This window comes from Podarcis melisellensis (assembly GCF_964234715.1).
Source record: "Podarcis melisellensis genome assembly, chromosome: 11".
Classification (NCBI taxonomy): Eukaryota; Metazoa; Chordata; class Lepidosauria; order Squamata; family Lacertidae; genus Podarcis; species Podarcis melisellensis.
This window is the reverse complement of record NC_138543.1, coordinates 62,285,616-62,306,479: the sequence shown is the minus strand read 5'-3', so window position 1 is coordinate 62,306,479 and position 20,864 is coordinate 62,285,616. Positions and strand designations below refer to the sequence as shown.

Here is a 20,864-nt window from a genome sequence, read left to right as displayed (position 1 = left end):
CAACAAGATTATTTCAGAACTCCAAACTCCCTAAGAAAATTTCATATTGCTCATGCTAGTCTGACAATGTTATAAACAGCCACAGTCAAAGCCAAATCAATGAAATGAGTATGTAGACAGGCTCCCCCCACCATGGAGTTGCTTATGGAGTAAATCTTACTTACTCAGATGCCAGCCCCACTGTGTTCAGTGGGATTTACCCCATGGTAAAGGAATTGCAACTGTGGAGCGTTTCCATCACAGGCAGGAATGCCGGTGAACCACCAGTTTGAGGGTTTGCAAAGGATACAGGTGGTCCTGAAAGGGCAGGGCTGCTAGGCAAACTGAGCCGTGGGTGGGAGGGGGGGAGAATCTGGGCGGGTCCTGCCTGTGACTGGTGACTGTGCCTGCCAATCAAGCGAAGAGCTCCTCCCCTTGCTCCCAGGTTGGTTATAGAAAGAGAGGATGAAATCCACCCAAATGGAAACTGGATAAGTGATGGCTGCCTCCTAGATTTCATCAGTGCTCTCTACTTCGATGGAGGGTGCTTTACTTAAGTGGCCCCAACAAGAACTTCTGGCACAGAAGATGGGGAAGTGTCACAGCACTGGGGGATTAGGAGAAAGGGGAGTCAGAGGGAACATGATAGATGTTCTTGGAGCTGGGCAAGGCATGGAAAAGCTGGAGAGAAAAGATTTTTCCTCTCTCTCCTAACACTAGAACTGGAGAACACCCAATGAAATGGAATGTTGGAAGATTCAGACAGATAGAAGAACATCCTGCATTAACTCAGCACATAGCTAACCTATGGAACTCCCTGCCACAGGAGGCAGGGATGCCCATCAATTGGATTTCAAAGAGGATTGGACAAATTTGTGGAAGTAAAGTCTATCACTAAGGGGGGCTGTGTTCTGCTTCTGTGGTCGGTGGGAGGAAGCAATGCTTCTGAATACCAGCGGCTGGGAACCACGGGAGGGGAGAGCCCCGCTTTTGTTTTCGAATCCTGCTTGTGGGTTTCCCTTTGGGGCACCTGGAGGACCACGGTGAGAGCAGGAGGCTGGACTAGATGGGCTACAGGCCTGACCCACCAACCTCTGCTTATGTTCTTAAGTGGGAACCTGGCAGAAAAGCCTTGCAGGCAAACACTTACTTATTCATTTATTGTGTAGAACTTACACACTGCTTGATAGTAAGAACAGAAAAACCCAACTCAAAGTGGTTTACAGAAAGATAAAACAAGAAAGAAAAGAAAAAATTACAACCATACTTTAAAACATACAAAAAATAAGAATAAATACAATAAGATACTGAAACAGATCAAAATTACCACAGCTTTCTAAGAGTCTGGGTAGGCTTGTCTAAACAGGAAAGATTTAGCAGGTGCCAGAAGGAGTCCAGTGAAGGCGCCTGCCTGATATCAAGTGGCAGGGAGTTCCAAAGTGCATGCGTACAAATGCAGAATGGGTATTATGTTATTATCACCTGTAGTAGTGCCAGACATCACCTTGCCAACAAAGGTCCGCATAAAGCTATGTTTTCCCCAGTAGTGATGTATGGACGTGAGAGCTGGACCATAAAGAAAGGCTGATCACCAAAGAGTGGATGCTTTTGAATTCTGGTGCTGGAGGAGACTCTGGAGAGTCCCATGGACCGCAAGAAGATCCAACCTCTCCATTCTGAAGGAAATCAGCCCTGAATGCTCCCTGGAAGGACAGATCCTGAAGCTGAGGCTCCAAGACTTTGGCCACCTCATGAGAAGAGAAGACTCCCTGGAAAAGACTCTGATGCTGGGAAAGATGGAGGGCACAAGGAGAAGGGGACGACAGAGGACGAGATGGTGGGACAGCGTTCTCTAAGCTACAAACATGAGTTTGACCAAACTGTGGGAGGCAGTGGAAGACAGGAGGGCCTGGCGTGCTCTGGTCCAGGGGGTCATGAAGAGGCAGACACGACTAAACGACTAAACAACAACAGTGCCAGTTCCTCCCATTCTCTTAAAAAATGCTGCCTCCCCTTGCTCTAACCCCCGCCTGTGGCTTGCTTGGGTGGCTTCTGAGCCCTTCCTATATTGGGGAAATGGGTGGCTGCAGAAGATGGAATAGATGTGCGCCCGTTTTGGGAAGGTACATTCTTTCACCTTTGGTGGATGTGCCCAAGGATTAAGACATTCTGGGAGATGATTTATAATGAAATGAAAAAGGTATTTAAATATACCTTCCTGAAGAAACCAAAGACTTTTCTCCTGGGCATAGTTGGCCAATTGGTGCCAAAGAAGGACAGAACTTTTTTTATGTATGCAACTACAGCAGCAAGAATACTCATCGCAAAGTATTGGAAGACACAAGATTTACCCACCCAGGAAGAATGGCAGATGAAGTTGATGGACTACAGTATATGGAATTGGCAGAAATGACTGGCAGAATCCGAGACCAGGGAGAAGAGTTGGTAGAAGAAGACTGGAAGAAATTTAAAGACTATTTACAGAAATACTGTAAAATTATTGAATGCTAGGAAAATGTTGGAATGAAGTTACCTATATGGCTTTAGCAAAAATGTTATAAGGAGTTAAGGACAAATAGATTTTTAATGCATTAAAGGGGGAAAAAAAGCTTATAATAAGTTAAGATAAATTACAGGACAGAAAACAGAGGAAGATGGAAAGGAATTGCTGAAACAGTTAATTGAAGTGGAATACAAAAAGGGAGGTGTGAGGAGGTCGTGGAAACAAGTGAATGAAAGATAAGATACTGGAACCATTGGATGTGTTTTAAATTGTGTTTGTTTTGTGTTGTTAATTTAATGTTTAGTGTTAGTGTAATGTAGTCTTTTTGTTTTTGTATTGTATTGCATTGTATTGCTTTGTTTAATTCTTTTGTTTTTCGTTGTAATTTTTAAACTGTTAATAAATATTATGTTAAAAAAAATAAATAGATGTGTGCCTGTTTTGGTGGAGGCATGGAAAGGCAGAAGCTTATATAAAGGGATATAAAGAATAATGACGGTAATTTTTTTCAATATGCAACAACGGCCGCAAGAGTCCTACTAGCTCAAAATTGGAAACAACAGAACATACCGACGGTTGAGGAATGGAGAACAAAATTGTTAGACTACGCGGAGATGGACAGATTGACGGGGAAAATTAGATATATAAAAGACCAAAGGTTCATTGATGACTGGGGGAAATTTGTGGAGTATCTGGAAAATATGTGAAGGTCAGATAACGCTAGTTGGGTTTAAAAAGGCTCTGTGAAAAAGTAGGAATATTGACTAAAGAGAAAAGGAAGAAAAGAGAAAATAATGTCAATATAAACTAGGATTTGCGTAAACTTTTCAAATAAGGGCACGGATGATTTGTGGGGAAGCTGAAGGAAGTCTTAAAGAAAGAAATTTGTGATAACAAGATGTAAATCTTTTTATTTTTGTTTGTTTTGGTTTAAAATCAATAAAAATTATGTATGCCAAAAAAAAAAAAAAAAGGAAAGGCAGAACTTAGGCAACTAGAGATGCCCAGGAGAAGAAGCCCCCCTGCCAAGGAACCCAGGGGGCTGCAGCTCAGGGGCAGAGCACCAGCTTTGCAAGCTGAAGGTTCCAGGTTCAGCTCCCTAAAGATGGAATTGCAAGGGGTTGGACTAGATGACCCCTGGGGTCCAATTCAACTCTACAATTCTACAATTCTGTGATTGACTTCAGGGAAAGACCCTCCTCTGCCTGAGACCCTGGGGAGCTGCTGCCAGTCAGGGTAGACAACATTGGGCTGGATGAAGCAGGACTCTGAACCGGAGTAGTCCAGGTCCCTGCGGGGTTGTTGCTCTGCAATCTCACAAAACCATGTGCTTCCAGCCAGTTCATATGAGAACAGAAGCTTAGTTGATGGGTGATGGATTCATATAGCATGCAAATCTAATTTCTCACCATTATAGTCACAAGAGCATAAGGAGAGGATGCTGGAGTGGGCCAATGACTCATCTAGTCCAGTATCCTGTTCTCACAGTGACCAAACAGATGCCTCTGAGAAACCCACAAGCAGGATCCGAGCACAAGAGGAACTCTCCCCTCCTGTGGTTTCCAGAAACTTGGAATCCGAAGCATCACTGCTTCCGGCAATAGTGCGCATTGGAGCCGTGAGCGGACTCAAGACCCTTCCCTTTCCCCCGCGCACAAAAAGTCCGCTGGGGGATTCGGGGGGGGGAGGGAGTTTCTCATGCTCTCCTGGACCCCTAGGATCCCCACTCCTCCGTGGGGGGTTTTTCAGGGGTACGCCGAGCCCTGGCGATCACCCCCAAAGCTCTATTTGCCAGAACCATGTCGCCCCTTAAGTGGACGACACGGAGCTCATCGCCATAGCCTCCGCAGCAAACTGGAAGTCATCTAGTTCTCTTTTAAATCCATCCAAGATGGTGGCCCTCACTGCCTCTTGTGGGAGGGAGTTCCGCAGTTTAATCACGCACTGCATGAAGAAGAACTTTCTTTGTCCGAAATCTTCCAACACTCAGCTTCATTGATCTAGGACAAACTTCGTTTTCCAGCTGTTTTTGGTCCGCAATTCTCATCATCCCTGGCCACTGGTCCTGCCAGCTAGGGATGATGGAACTGTCTCCCTCAGAAGGTGGTGGCCTCTCCTTCCTTGGAGGTCGGATGGCCATCTGTCATGGATGCTTTAGCTGAGATTTCTGCATTTCAGGGGGTTGGGCTAGATGACCCTCAGGGTCCCTTCCAGCTCTCCAATTCTATAATTCACTGGATGTCCACATGTTTTGTTGTTGAGAGCAAGAAAAGCTCTTCTCTCTCCAGTCGGTGCATAATTTTATAAACTTCTATCATATTGTCTCTTATTCAGCTCTTTTTCTAAACCAAAAGGCACTTCGGTTCAACAGCACACTGTTCTGCTGGAAGCAGGAAGAGTGCATAATCCCCGTCTCCCTTCCAGAGATTCTGTGCGCTGGATAAACAGGTCCCCCGCTGGGATGGGGGGACAACCTGATCTCTCTTCCTTCCCTAATTAATGCATTTCTTGTCTCTCGGTGGAGCTCTAGCTGCGAGCTTAATCTGGGTCTCAAAAGCAGGTCTGCAGTCAGAACAAAGCGAAGACCACAATTATTAATAATGGAGCTCCAATAAGTGGAGTTTGTCATCCAGGCGCGCTCTGTGGCAGCTTCAAAGAAAAGGTTGGGGATTTTGTGACGTCACGATACAAGAGCATCATATGAGTCCTGCTGAGTTTGACGAAAGATCCCCGGAGCCTGCAGGCCAAGAAGCTGGGATGGGAGACGGCCACAGCAGCCCACTCTACTGGCAGGCCCCATCAGCCAGGACTGGGAGGTACACTGCCACTGAACATGGAGTTTCCATCTAGCACTGGGTTTAGTAGCCATCAATAAACCAATCTTATTCCACAGACTGGTCGCCTAAGTCATTGGCTGCCCCCACATCTTGAAGAAGTGAGTTCCAGAGGTTACCAGTACAGAGTGAGGAGGCGGTTTTCCTTTGACCTGCCCTAATCAGCTGCTGTTGTCTTTGTCCATGGAGTTTTCTTGACAGGGATACTGGAGTGGCTTGCTGGTTCCTGCTCCAGGTGGATCACGTTTGGTCAAAACTCTCCACTATGACCTGGTCTTCCTGGTCTTATGAGGCTGGTCTTCCATCCACTCTAGACCCGTTCCAGTTTGCATACAGAAGAAACAGATCTACTGATGATGCTATTTCCATCGCTGTCCATACTGTACTGAGTCATCTAGAACGACAGGGAACCTACGCAAGGCTGTTTTTTGTGGACTACAGTTCTGCCTTCAATACAATTCTGCCAGACAGGTTATTCCTTAAAATGACCAATTTGGGTATACATCAGAAGATCTGTCTGTGGGTAAGGAATTTCCTGACTGATAGGCCGCAGACAGTGAGAATGGGACCTTACTATTCTTCTACTCTAGTATTAAGCACAGGAGCCCCTCAGGGATGTGTGCTAAGTCCCTTTCTCTATTCCCTGTACACATTTGATTGCACCCCACTGTATAAGTCCAACACAATCATCAAATTTGCGGATGATACAACAGTGGTGGGGCTCATTAGTGAGAACGATGAGACTGCTTATAGGAAAGAAGTACAGGGGTTAATTCAATGGTGTAAAGAAAACAATCTTATGCTTAACACCAAAAAAACCAAAGAACTCATAATTGACTTTAGGAGAAAGAAAAGTGTATTTTTACCATTGCACATAAATGGTGAGGAGGTGGAGAGGGTTGGTAGTTTTAAATACCTGGGCATTTATATCTCTGAGGACCTCTCATGGACTGCAAATATTAATATGGTTGTGAGGAAGGTGCAGGGGAGGTTGTATTTCCTGAGAATGCTCAGGGGACTGAATCTATCTCAGCACCTACTTCTGTCCTATTATCACAGTACCATCGAGAGTGTCTTAACCTATAGTATATTATCGTGGTATGGGAGCAGCTCTGAAATGGATAAAAAAGCTTTACAGAGGATAATTAAAATTGCCCAGAATGTTATTGGGCTCCAACTACCAACCCTCGCGTCTCGCAGCTTCAAGAAGTCACACAATATCCTGAGAGATCCCACCCACCCTGCTCACAACTTCTTTGAACTGTTGCCTTCGGGCAGAAGATATAGGACAATGAAAACACGAACCACACGCCTTCTGAATAGTTTCTATCCAAGAGCTCTGATTGCACTAAATAATGATCTCAGGGCCAGTTGCAAGAAATAGCAAGCAGGGAGTAGGAAGGAATGAGATAGGTTTTAGGTTATGTTATGCCTTTAATAGGTTATGTTATATTCTGGATTATGTTATGTTTTATAGATTATGTCTGAATAGGATGAGAGTGTTGGAGATACGTGCAAATGTGTATGTGAACCCGGTCTTTGGGTGTTTGATTTTCGTTGTTGTGTATACTGTGTATATACGGACAATGACAATAAATTTATCTTAATCTTAATCTTAATCTTGACCTGTCCATCTTGGGTGGTCCTGCATGGCATGGCTCATAGCTTCTCTGAGTTATTCAAGCCCCTTCACCACGGCAAGGCAGTGATCCATGAATTAAAAGACCCCTGCTTCTTGGGAGAAAAGCAATGACAAACCTAGACAGCATCTTAAAAAGCAGAGACATCACCTTGACAACAAAGGTCCGTATAGTTAAAGCCCTGGAAAAGACCCTGATGTTGGGACAGATGGAGGGCACAAGGAGAAGGGGACGACGGAGGACAAGATGGTGGGACAGTGTTCTCCAAGCTGCAAACATGAGTTTGACCAAACTGCGGGAGGCAGTGGAAGACAGGAGGGCCTGGTGTGCTCTGGTCCAGGGGGTCACGAAGAGGCGGACACGATTAAACAACAACAACAATCAGCTGGTGACCCGTTTTACCTGCTGAGATGGTGCAAAACAGGACATGTTTATCTGCTGCGGCATCTTTGACCATGCAGGAAACAGGCAAGGCCAAAGTGGTTGTGAAATTGCTCAGCTTGGGGACATTAGGCAGTCACTCAAAGGGAAAACTGGTTTTAGGAACCAAGGAAGGGAGGCCAGGTGCGAGATGGGTCTGTAGGTGCTGGCCTGGGGCTGGGCGTGCGGAGAGGAAATGCCGCAGGCAGCCTGCGGGCGAAATCAGTTTCAAGTCAGCTGTGGCCCTGTGTAAATTCATAAAGGATGGAGGCCACCAGACACCCAGTCAGCCTGCAAGCTTGGCTGAGTCATCGATGAGATGATAATTACATCAGACACCTGTAGGGGACTGGGGGGGGGGGGCTTGTTACAAAGCAAGGAGAGAACAAAGAGAGTCCGTTTAAAACTGGATCAGAGAGGAGGTTTTGCGCAGACATAGACCTCCCTTATGCTGGTTTTATATACTGGAAGGACAATTAGGGGAAGGGCTGAAACCTGCTTGGCATGCAGAATCATGGAATTGTAGAGCTGGGGGGATTCCCAAGGGTCATCTAGTCCAACCCCCTGCAATGCAGGAATCACAGCGAAAGAATCTCTGGCTGGTGAACATCAAACATCTGGATGAAGCATCCTTATGCATGGCAAGGAGAAAGTGGCTAGAGAAACCTTTTGCTCCTTCTCCCAGAACTCCTGGATTTCCAACAAAGCTGAATGTTGCAGGATCCAGGCAGACGTCTTCACGCGACGCAGTTAACCTGCGAAATTCTCTGCCACATGCTGCCAAGCTGGACAGCTTGAAAAGGAAAGAGAGAAATCCATGTGGAATAAGGCTATCAAAGGCTATTGGCTGTGACGAATATCTGCTATCTCCATTATTGGAGGTCATGTGACTATCAGTACCAGTTGCTGGGGAATTTATTTATTTTTATAGGACTTCTTTCATAAAATTTATCCACTGCTTGACTGTGGAAAAGAAAAACACCCTCAAAGCAGTTTACAAAAAGAGAAAACAATGAAACCAAGAAAGAATTACAACAGTCCTTAAAAATGAAACACTACTTAAAATGCTGTACTAAATCAGATGAAAATGACCCCCGTTTTCTAAGCACATGGGTGAGCTTCTCTAAACAAGAAGGTTTTCAGCAGGTGCCCAAAAGACTGCAGTGAAGGAACTTGCTTGGTATCAATAGGCAGGGAGTTCCAAAGGGCAGGTGCTGCCATACTAAATGGAATGCCGCTGGGAGAGTTGGTGCCCTGTGCTGCTTGAGGGATCCTCATATTGGGGATCTTAGTTGACCGCTTTGCCAAAGAGGATGCAGGAATCTCTTCTGAGGTGATTACGCTTTTCATAGAGAAGGTCATGCAAAACCTGGTGGGTGGGGGTGGGGGTGGGGGTGGGGAGGGAGACCTTTTAACCCAAGAGTCATGTTCCCTGGTGGGCTGCCTTCATGTGTTTGTGCGTCTCATGCCAGTGATGGGAAGGGCGAGAGGCAAGAGGCAGTGGAGCCACAGAAGTGGCCCTGAACATTAATCAGGAGGCTGCATCTCAGCCATACCAAAAGTCGAGAGATTTTTTTACCTGCTCCATCCCAGTGTCACAACTTCCCCTCTCTCTGTCAAGGCAGGAAAGAGTTAGGATTACAGGTCAAGTACACCTCCCAGCTGGGCCAAAGCGCTTGAGAAGGGCGTGAAGAGGAAAGAGGAGAATCCCAAGGATCAAGCGCGGAGCCCTCCTCTCTCTGGCAGCCAGGGTGCAAAAGACATGCCAGTCAGAGCAGGCAACACCAGCTGCCTTTGAGTGAGAAACAGACCCCTGGGGCCCCTCTATCACAGCCCTGCCTCCTCTGACAGGCAGCTGTTCCTCAGTGCCTGAAGCCAAGAGAGGCGACCGTCTTTCACGGTAGATTGTAAGCTCTTTGTGGGCAGGGGACTTTCCTTTTCGCTGCCATTGTTTGAAGCGCCATGGGCACATTGGTGGCTGTCTGTATACTAGTTCCACTGCTGTTTACCACTGCATACACTGACCCCTACAACCTGCATTGTAGGGGGTTGGACTAGATGACCCCTGGGTCCCTTCCAGCTCTACAGTTCTACGATTCTACTACTGCTAAAAGTAACTTCCTAGTCAAAATGAGCATGCAGCCCCCCTTCTGGGCTGGAGAGGCAGGAGGGCAGAGAGGCTTCACCATCTGCTGAGAGGCTTTTGGTTTCGCAGGTCCTGCCAGGCTGTGCCCCTTTCCCCCTTCTCCCTTGCCTAGAAGTATTATGATGAACAATTGCAGGAAAAACGACCCCCAGGAAATTGCAGCAGTCCACAGCCGTGCTGGGAGGCTGCCAGCTGGGCTGCGCTTGGCGTGTGCCTCCACTCCTTAATTCATAAATCGCAGTGGCTGGCGAAAGGCGTGCCAGCCAGGGCGAGTTCCTGGGGGATGGCGTGTGGCTGTGCGGGTGTGTTGTGTGTTGGCACACAAACAGGAGGGGGGCATGCACAGAAGCCCAAGCAGATGGAGCCCCCCCTCACCCTCCTTGCTTCAGCCAGCTAGTCACAGACTCCAAGGGGAAACCCAGGACGCAGGTGTGCTGTGGGCATCAAGGTCACCTGCATTTCATTTCCACCTGCAGTTGCAAAACCGTTCTAGAGGCTGATGCCTGCAAGGTGAGAAACAGGGCGAGGAGTTTCCTCTGAGCCCAGTGACTGCAGTGCACCAGAATGGACTGGGTGCAAGAGAGCTTCAAACTCTGGAGAGCCCCTGTCAAGCAGGGTTAACCCAACTCAGTTGCCTTCTTGTTGTTGTTTTTTTACCAACAACCAAAACACAAACAGTGAAACCCCCCAGGCGGCTGATACATTGGGTATACATAATCAATAACAACATATTCAAATCAAACCATATGTACAATTCTATATACATTATCACTCATCCCTCCACAAGGTTTATTTAACTTTTAACATTTTAATTGCCCCAAATTGTTCAAACCTGCCCAAATAATTCAATATCTTCTCAAACCAATCCTCCTCCTCCTCCTCCTCCTCCTCACTGACCTTAAACCCTTTCATTTTGTGTATCTTCACAGTTAGATATTCTGAAATTATAATATTTTCCAGGTTTTTCCTCCATTGGTTCACCCCTAGCTCTTCTGCGTTTTTCCAGTTACTCGCTATAACCTGTCTGGCTGCAATTACCATCAATTTTACCCATTTACATTCCTCTTTTGTTTCTAACTTGGTGCTACTCAGGCTAATAAGAACCATTAATTTAGATATTTCCACCTTCCTACCCACAATTCCCGATATTTCTATACCAATCTGTTTCCAGAATTCATTAACTAACGGACAATCCCACCACATATGACTGTACGTTCTGATCACTCCACATTTCCTCCAACAATTCTTACTTCCAGATTTTGTAATATGATATAACCTTACAGGTGCGTAATACCATTTTTGTACAAACTTCAACCCTTGTTCCTGGATTATCCTAGAGGTCGCAACAAAGGGTGGTTGCCAAAAGATTCTTTCCCAATCTTCATCTAAAATCTGTTCCTGAATATCTAGCTTCCAATATTCTTTCAAACCTTCCTTTGGTGCCTTCGTATATTTCTGTGAAAGTCCCAGGAATGTGTGTGTGTGTGTGTGTGTAACTAGAGACACAACTGCCGCCCTTCCCTTGGCATGAGACTCTGGAACCAGTTCAACCAGAAAGGCAACTGCACCCTAGGCTGCTGGTTGTGGCCTAGCCAGTGGTCAAGGATGCTGAGCTGTGGTCCAGCAACATCTGCAGGGGTGGGGGACAAAGGATCCCCGCTTTGGAACAGAAAAGCACAAGAACAGGAGATGATTCGGGTTGCGGGACGAAGGGGCCCCACTGTGTCCAGTCTCCTGTTTCTGCAGTGTCCAACCAGCTGCCGCAGAGGAAGCCCACAAGAAAGACATGAGTGCCAAAACAGGCAATACTGCCCTGTCGCCTTCCAAACAGATGCATGATGGTTGCAGAGGCTGCTGTTTGTCTCTGTTGCCAATGCACTTTCCCCCTGAAGTCTCAGGCCAGACTCCAGCATTTCCCACCTGACAGGGATTCCTTAGCTGTGGTTCCTGCCACCACAGGGGGCTGGACTAGATGGCATCTGGGGCCCCCTGCCAACTCTAGGGTTCTGTGAAAGCAACAAACCCACAGGCGAAGCCATGCAAATGACTATGAATTGCAAAGAGTCTGCAACACCTCTTTAGCAGGCTGTCTGTTCACAAGGAAAGGATCAGCCACACGCTCCCTCCCAGATTGCAACCCCAAGACCTACCACCACCCCTTGAAACTGCTCCTTGTGAATAGGAGCGGGGTGGGTGGGTGGGTGAATAACTTCTCCAGGATCTTAAGGAATTCTGGTTGCATGTCGACAGCCCCTCCCACCGCAGCATCTTCAAGAGAAAGGCATTGCTGTAAAGCAGAGAGAGAGCAGCTTTCCTAAGGCTTCAGGGAAAGGGACTCAGGAGCCTGAAAGCCAGTCCACATCATAGAATCATAGGAGTCAGAAGGGACCCCGAGGGTCATCTAGTCCAACCCCCTGCCACGCAGGAACCCCAGCATCCATGACAGATGGCCATCTTAGGGTGGCCATATTATGAAGAGCAAAAAAGAGGACACTATGAGAACTCTCATTTTAAATACCCCTACTAGATGTTAATGGAACGCAGGTGGCGCTGTGGGTTAAACCACAGAGCCTAGGACTTGCCGATCAGAAGGTCTGTGGTTCGAATCCCTGTGACGGGATGAGCTCCTGTTGCTTGGTCCCTGCTCCTGCCAACCTATCAGTTTGAAAGCAAGTGCAAGTAGATAAGTAGGTACTGCTCCAGCGGGAAGATATATGGCATTTCCGTGCGCTGCTCTGCTTCACCAGAAGCAGTTTAGTAGTGCCAGCCACATGATCTGGAAGCTGTACGCTGGCTCCCTTGGCCAGTAAAGCGAGATGAGCACCACAAACCCAGAGTCGGTCACGACTGGACTTAGTGGTCAGGGTCCCTTTACCATTACTAGATGTTAAAGTTACCAGACGTCCCTGTTTCCCGGGGACAGTCCCTGGATTTACAAATCAGTCCCCATACAAAATCCATTGAAGCTGAAAAGTGTCCCCAGATTCATTGAAAAAAATGGTAACCTTACTATATGTAGCCTATAGAATCTGTGAGGGGGTGGGGTCAGAGAAGAGGAAAGCAAGTCTTCAGCCACCAGTTATGTCTATGTCTCATCCAGAAAGTATAGCCAGAGACATTATGGCAAATTTTAAAAACCCACCTGGACAGAAATTTTACCCTTGAAAATGAGGATGTGTCCTGGAAAAAGAGGACACATGGCAACCGTACCATCCAACCTCTGCTTAAAAACCTCCAGTGAAGTAAATTCCACGCCTGACCTCTCTGCTGCTCCACTGCCCTCCTTGCCCATCCGAAGAACTCCTCCTCCTTCAAGCAATTCCCCCCTTCCCCCCTTGCTGCCCCCCATGCTTCTGTGACAGGTGCCTCCCCCTTCCCCCTTCCCTTAAATCCATCCTCAAAACTCCCCTTTGCTGAGACACTTTTGGCTCACATTCTGGGCTGTATCTGGTGCTAGCACTGGTCAAAACAGACCCACCAAAGTGAATGAGCATGACTAATGTAGGTCCATTTCCCAATGGGTCTACTCCTCAAATTATACCGGGGTGAAGATGGAGGCTGTGCAAACACCACACACCCTCCCCAAATAATCTTGGGAGCTGTAGTTCACCCCCAACAGAGCCACAGTTCCCAGAATACTTGGGTGTGTGTGTGTTGGAATGGGCTTTAGAAGTATGATGTCTGTGCAGCCAAAGTATATGGAACGGAAAAGGACCCAGGTTTTCTTTGCTAGTCTCTCCTCTTCCTCTACTGCCTCACCAAGTATTGGGTGCTGGATTGTAAGCCCCGTGGGGCAGGGACTAGTCCTCCTGGGCTCTGTGAAGTGCCCGGCACTCTAATGGTGCTGTGTATATCAGTGTTTCCCAACCTTTTTTGGGCAAAGGCACACTTGTTTCATGAAAAAAATCTCGAGGCACACCACCATTACAGCCCCGTGACGTCAGCGCGCAGCGTCACGCCGGGAGGGACATGAATTGCTAGCAAATTACATAATCACCTCCTTGAGGGCTGGCTCATCTTCTCCGAAGGCAGAACCCCATTAATTAACAGCACAGACTCACACCATAGCCAAGACGAGGGGGGAAAACCTCAGTCATGCACAGTCATGCACATGTGGGGGCTAAATGAGGACGAAGACCGGGCAGAGAGCAGGGTTCAAATCACCCCACCTGCCCAGGACAATCCCTGGGTGCTCCCTTGGGCCACTCGCCTGACCCACCTCGCAGGGCTGTTGTTGCGAGGATAACACGGGGAGAACCACGCGCGCCCCCGGGAGCTCCTTGGAGAAAGCGGGCGATGAATGCAATGCACGAAATATATGAGAGGTGACCAGGTTTTGCAGGTGAGGGGCCCCCGCCAGCCTCCGCTTCCAACACCCGGCGCAACGACGCCGAAGTTTCCCCCCGGGCTTGGCTCGGGGAGCACCGGTGCTCCCCCGCGGCTCCTCTTCGCCCTCCCGGCTCTCTCTGCCGCCCACTGGGCACCCCCCTCACCTGCCAAGTCCGGAGCGCCGGTGGAAGTTGCATGCATGCATGCAGGGCGCCGCGTTGCCATTGCATTGCACTGCACTCCATGCAACGCCTGCACGCATGCATTGCCTTGCACGCCCGCCAAGGGGTCTCCCCGCGGTCCAATGCGTCCCCTCCGGCGCGGATGCAGCATTGCAAAAATAAAAACCCCCGACGCAGCCCTACCTGGGGGGCAGCCTCCGCCTCCGCCGCTCCGCCTCCGCGGGGATCCCCGGGCTCCATCCTGTCGCCCGATCTCCGGAGGGCGCAGGCAGGCTGTGCGGGGTCTGCGCGGAAGAGCCCCTGCCCGCCCGGCTGCCGCCGCTGCGCTCATTCCATGGCCGGGAGAAGAGCGCTTCAAATAAAACGCCCGCCCCCCCAGGCCACGCTGGGAAACGTAGTTCGCGCACCCCGCCGGGTGCAGGGATGGAGGGACGGGTGGGCGAGCGAGTGAGTGAGTGGCAGCCGCCAAGCCTTGGCCGAGAGCCAGGAAGGGCCTCCCCGGAGGAGGAGGAGGAGGAGGGAGGCGCAGAGCGGGAGGGAGGGAGGGAACCCCAGGGGTCATCTAGTGACGGCGCCCCAATCGAAAATTTGACTTTTAAAAAAAAATCTTTCAATTTTTCCCGCGGCACACCAGGCAACATCTCGCGGCACACTAGTGTGCCGCGGAACAGTGGTTGGGAAACACTGGTGTATATAATACCCCATAATGAAGGCAGCACTTTGGGGTTGGCCATTTGGGAGCCACATTCAATTGCATCACACATTTGAATAATGTTAGGGCAAAAACCGAGAGAGGATGAATGGGATCCTCCCATGAATTGTCAGCCAGGAAGCTGGAGATGAATGGACCGTTAATTTCAGAGGCAGCCGAAGGAGCTTGATTCATGGCCTGCTTTTATTCCAGAGCTTCCATTGTCTTTGCAAACTGGCGTTTTGCTGCAAGAAGCCAGCTGGCACACAAAGGGACGAGGCGTCTGCAGTTTGGCTCCTGACACATCCAAGAAACCCAGCGGCAATATCTCACCCACAACAATTCTAGGTCTCTGCCTTCCCAAGGGATGGAGCTGGCACCTTGCCCTTGGCCCCGTGGCAGTTCCCCAGCCACACAGGTGCACCGACGCATGCCGTACCTGTTGGATTTCTGCCCACCGTGGAGCTGTCCAAAGCATAGAGCTTCACTTGGCAGCCTTATGGAGAAGGAGGGGTGTTTCCTGGCACTGCTGGATGACTTGGGAATAAAGCCAATGGGGTCATCCCTGGTTCTTAGAGGTGTCTCATCTCAGCAGGCTCCTGCCTCCCAGATGCGATCCAGGTTTCCCTCAAACCAAGGTGTGTGCAGCACTCAACAACTTGGTCACTTGGTTGGACAAACTGCCTGATCAGCAGGCCAAGGGGACTGGGAGGTCAGAAGGGAGAGAGACTAATTATAGGGGGCACCAGAGCCAATGGTGGGCATAGGAACATCATTCCATAAGGCTTACCAAAGTGAGTAGAGCCATCCTAATGAAGCTGCCAGATGGGTGGGGTATAAATAATAAATTATTTTATATTATTATTTAAATTATATGCCTCCACTGCCACAGGTCCCTGCCCGGGATTCAGACTGCAGTAGTATTTTAACTTGTGTTGAGGGATCTCATGTATGAATGAGCCACTGGGTCACTTGGGAATGTGTGTGACCTATTCTGATCCCTGAATTGGAGGGGGTTGGGCTGGGTGATCACTGGGCATTGCTGTCAACTTTTTCCTTTTCTTGCGAGGAATCCTACTCGGAATAAGGGAATTTCCCTTTAAAAAAGGGAAACATTGACAGCTGTGTCACTGGGGTCCCTTCCAACTCTACCGTTCTGTGATTCTATGGCCAACCCATAGAGGCAAAAAACAAAAACTCGCACCTAGTTCAGGAATGAGAGGCGGTTTAGGACACCCTCTCTGCCCCACCATCACCCAACATCTTGATTTGACTCAGGGCTTGAACCCGAGAACGTGTGAAATTAGTTTTGTTGAGGTTCCTTTAATTGCTGTTAAGGAAAATCTGGTGAATGGGCTTCCTTTATCTTGCACCTACAGGTCTTGTAATTAGGGTTTGAAGGTCACTGACCTGGCCACCAGCCAAGTAGGTCACTGTGTTCTGGCCACTGGCCAAGGGTGTGGTCATTCTTGGGTCTGTTAAGAGGGATTGAACACGGCCTCTTTGCTTCTGCCAGATTGGTGCTGAGCTCTGTGCTGTATGTATGCTTTGAGTCGTACTTGCTTTGCATTTGTAGCCCGATGCTTCTACTAGGGATCATGGGGAACCCTGTATATAGTGAAACTGCCTTAATGATTTGGACCTGCCTGTAAAGGACTGAACGGTCTGAAGAGTTGGAGTCTGACTGAATTTCTTCCAGCACAAAATGGCACTGCCACAAACCTACACGCTTGGGGAGCTGCGCACACCATACGCCAACAAGTTTTTCATCAAGGGTTAAGCAGAAGGGGCCTCTGAGCATGAGCAGAGTCCTTTCCTCTCTCAGCTGAGAAACCACGACATCAGAGATTAAGATGGTGGGCCTTCCCACCTCCTGTGTGAGGGAGTTCCATAGTTTAACTACATCTTGCAGGAAGAAGAGTTTCCTTTTACCCAACCTGAACCTTCCAACCTAAAAGACTTGCAGCTGAATCTGATCACATTTCAAACCTCCCCTTGAAATTGATAGCAAGCTTCTCCTCCTGTCCTCTTTCCAACGCCCACTGGATAATAACAAAATTGATTGCTGCAAATGTGATCGACTCAAGTGCCTCAGTCCTGTCACCTAGGAGCCATATCCTGAGATTTGAGAAGCAATAGGTGCTCTGCACATGCTCTGGTGTCTCTTAAGACCACGCCCCTTCTCTATTCGTTCTTCTCTGTTTTTATTTTACCCACCACAAGCCTGATGAGAGTCCTGATGCCCCAAACTGGCCTAACTCTGCTAAGGTTTACCTGAGGTTCAGCTCTCCAACCAAGCCAAGAAAAAGCCCTCTGGAGCCAGTGTTCTTTAGTGCAGCAAATGTCCTGAGATGAATAAACTTTGGGATCGATGGAAAACTGTTAGCTCTTTTAAACACCTCTTTTTAAAAATAGGCAGCCCTGTCTGTTTTCTCTGGCTGGCTGCCTAGAACGGAACACAGTTTTCCAAATGGGATTTTACCTGTGCTGGAGAGAGCAAGGTGGTTACATCCTGTACCTTGGGAGCATCTATTTCTGAGGCTGCAACTTAAACACCCTTGGCCTTTTGAGCTGCAGGATCACATTGCTGGCTCCTGTTCCGTTTGTTCTGCACCAGCCCCTTCCCACTTTCCTTGCAAGTGCTGCTGCACAGACGCCGATCTCTCACGTTATCCTTGGGCACCTGGCTCTCTTCTGTAGCACAACACACTTCACAAGTGTCTCTGGTGCACGTCACATTCTGCTGTCTGCACAGCTGTCCTGTTGGGTGATATCATCTATTCTCACAAAGGAATCCCACACAAACCATCTATGGATCAATATGGTGCCTTTTCCTCCAACATTCTGCTTCTGTCACCACTCTTTGGTTTATTAAAATTATTATTCTTTATTAAATGTATATACCGCTCGCAGGTCTCAGGGCAGTTCAGAGGATAAAATACAGAACAAAAACAACCCAATAAGCCCCCCAACACATTTTAAAAGGGCATAGGATGCCAATCCGCCCCAGGCCTGGTTTGCTCCATCTGGCTAAGCTCCTTGCATCCTCTTTACCCAAACGTGTGTGGCACCCAGTTATCTTTCCCTGACCTCCTGGTGACATTGACACCCTCACTGGTAACCAGGACCCTGCCTTGGCTCCTCTACTGGTCCCCACTCCACTCGGCCACCAACACAGCTTTAATTCCTAGGGGTTTTTTCTTCAGGCACAAATATCTTAGGATCCCCTGTACCTACTGGATGCAGAATACTATTATTTCCATCTCCCTGAATTCTTCATTCACCAGACAATGAGAGAGATGCATTTTGGTGAGTCTGCAGTTCAGAGAGATCGCTGCAGAAGCGTGTGTGTGTGTGTGTGTGTGTGTTGGGTGGTGTGGTATTCTGCGCTCCTGTTCTCAAAACAAGCAACTGCCCCTTCAGAATAGAATGATGGGGTTTTCATTGATTTTTTTGGCCACCAACGTGAAGTATGTGAAGGAAAAGATAAATCTGAAGTGCTGCAGACTCAGGCCAGAAGGCTGCTTGGCTGGGATGCTGCCCACAGATCGGGCTCTGTGTATTCCGGGTGTCAAGGAGCAGAGTTAAGGCACTGCACCCATTCACACAGAATTAAGGTGTTGCGCCCACTCCTACCTCCACCCTTGAACTTCGCGTAGCTTTTACACCCAGAATTTGTTTTCTTTTGATGTCTTTCCTGTGGACCAGACAAAATGCAATGGGTAGCGAGAGAGAGGCAGGCGCCAACTCAGGCTGAAGCTTTTGCTCTGCTCGGTGTCCTCTCCTGTGCGGGCACTTGCCTTTTGGGGAAGGGCCATAGCCCAGTGGTTAGAGCACCTGCCTTGCATGCAGAAGGGCCCAGGATCAAGCCCCAATAGCATCTCTAGGTATTGGGGGGGGGGGAATACTCCTTGTCTGAAACCATGGAGAGCTGCTGCCAGCCAGTGCAGGCAAAATGAGTTAGATAGACAAATGATCTGACTCAGTGTATGGCAGCTTCCTATGAACCTCTTGCACCTGCCCAGTATGCCCAAGGCCACCTGGCATGGATGGTTGCCCACACGGGCACCGCTCTGGTGCCCTCTTTTCTTTCAAACCAAGCAGCCCTATGACCTGGGAGGCTTTGAGGGGGTGGGGAGTAGTGGTTAGCGGCAGTGGAAAGTGGATTTGGGTCTTATCTAGGCGAGGGACCATGCCCTGCAGGGAGGGCTTTGAGAAGGGCTTCATTCCTGATGGCAAAAGGCAGGTAGCCCCATCTTCTCAATTCTGCCCATGGCAGGAGCACTGCAGTGCCTGCCCGACCAACAGAGCCCGCTTGTGAAACCGGCAACCGGCCCCTCGCTCACCTTGACCAGCCGCTCTTGCGTCACAAGAAGGGATCCTCCACCCCTTTCGCACGACACATTGCAGGGGGCATGTTCGTGCCACTTCCCTCTCACAGCACGATGCCAGCCTCAGGCCAGAGATGCATCTCCGTGATGCAGCCCACCCAAAACTCAGCCACGTCTCTCTGCGACCCACCCAGCCTGCACTGCCCCTTCCTAGGAGGCTTCTCTGCTTATGCTGTCTGTGCGACACCCAGCATGCAAAAGAACCCGCTTCCCAGTTATGATTTATTACTTTGGAAGTGTCAGCCGGGGGCATGATGATGGTCAAATGCAGTTCTTTTTTTAAAGGTCTGAATCCAGGTCAGTCCCTGGAGCCAGGACAGCATCCATCGCACCTCCCACCTCAGCCGAAGCATCCTTAATCCCAGGGTCCCACTCTGGACCAAGACTCTCCTTAGATAGCCCTGCCCCCTCACCTGCCTTCCAGAGACCCCTGGAACAGCGCTTTCCCACCCTGTCTGCAGAGGGCAGGGCTCCGCAAAACGACCCTCCCCCCCCCTGCCCTGTTGCGATCCGCTCACCTGAGGTGGTCTGCCTCGGTTCCACACCTAACAAGCTGCCCACTCCAAGCCCATCACCGTGGTCGCCCTTGCATGGAGAGAGGCGCCGCCGCTGCACTCCTCGGAGATGCGGGCTGGGATGCCGAGGCTGGTACCCAGGAGGAGGGATGCTGCGCGCTCTCTCCAGGAGATGCAGGGCGGAGAGAGAGAGGGCAGGGCGGTACCCCGGAGGAAGAGCCCGGAGCGCTCTCCGAGGATGGGAGCAGCAGCAGGAGAGGGCAGCCCAGGAAAGGAGCCGCGGCGGGCAGGCTCCGAGGACGCTGGTACCCAAGGACCGCTCTCTCTCCAGGGATGCAGCGGCGGGCGAGCGAGAGGGATGCGCAAGGAAGGGAAGGGAGCCAGACCACCAACTCCGCCTGCTCCGGGCTCCCTGCACCAGTCAGTCCCCAGCCTGCCTCTCTCTCCTCCCCGCCTGGAAAGGAAGCTGCTTTTGCTGGGAAGCACTAATGACACCCGCCCCCCTCCCAGTCTCAACCCAGCCCCTCCCTGAGCTCCCTCATTCGCTGAGAACTGCGGATTCTGCGCCAGTTCCCTGCCCGCCGCCGGAGAGGGAAAGGCAGCTTCGCGCGGGCTCCGCTTCCCGCAGGACAAACACTCCCCCGCCCCACTCCGCCCCACCACGCCCCACGCCCCCCCTCCTCCTCCAGCCCCAGATCTGTCTAGGCTGTTGCCCCAGTCTGGAGGGGGCTGGGGAGGGGAGGGGATGGAGCTACATCCTAACTCCCACCCGCGTGTTGACAGTCAGGCTCTGGCAGAACTGTGGCCTGGGGGGCGGGAGGGGGGCGGCAGACTGCAGCGCGCGGCGCCATGTGGCAAGAGGAGCCCCCCCCCCCCGCGGAAGGCACAGCTCCATCCTCCTGCGTGCCTGACTGGACCATTTCTGCAGCCCTGGCCTCGGGGGAGTGAGGCGTCCCTGCGATTTCGGAAAGGGACACTCAAAGCCCATGCAAGCAGCCCCGAGGACGTCTCTCCAGGCCACTTTGCACACAGCGTTTGATTTGCAGAAGGTCATCCTTTCTCATACCCCCCTCCCGGTCAAAAAGTTTTTGGGTTTTTTAGGGAAATGCAGTGGCAGCGATGGGGAACATCTCTGTGTGTGTGGGGGGGGGGGGCTCATGATGTGGCTGGACTCCAGCTTCCACTCCCCCCAGCAGCCAGCATGTCAGGGGACGATGGGTGTTGTAGTACAGTA

General features: G+C 49.9%; 1 protein-coding gene across 1 annotated transcript in view; it reads right to left on the bottom strand.

The window, feature by feature from the left end:
• PHF24 (PHD finger protein 24) overlaps positions 1-20,411 on the bottom strand; it is a 40,838-nt gene extending 20,427 nt beyond the window's left edge. The window contains exon 1 of the mRNA XM_081929923.1: positions 19,634-20,411. The gene's annotated coding sequence lies outside the window, so the exon portion shown is untranslated. The remainder of the gene's footprint in view (positions 1-19,633) is intronic.
• Between the last annotated feature and the right edge of the window lie 453 nt (positions 20,412-20,864).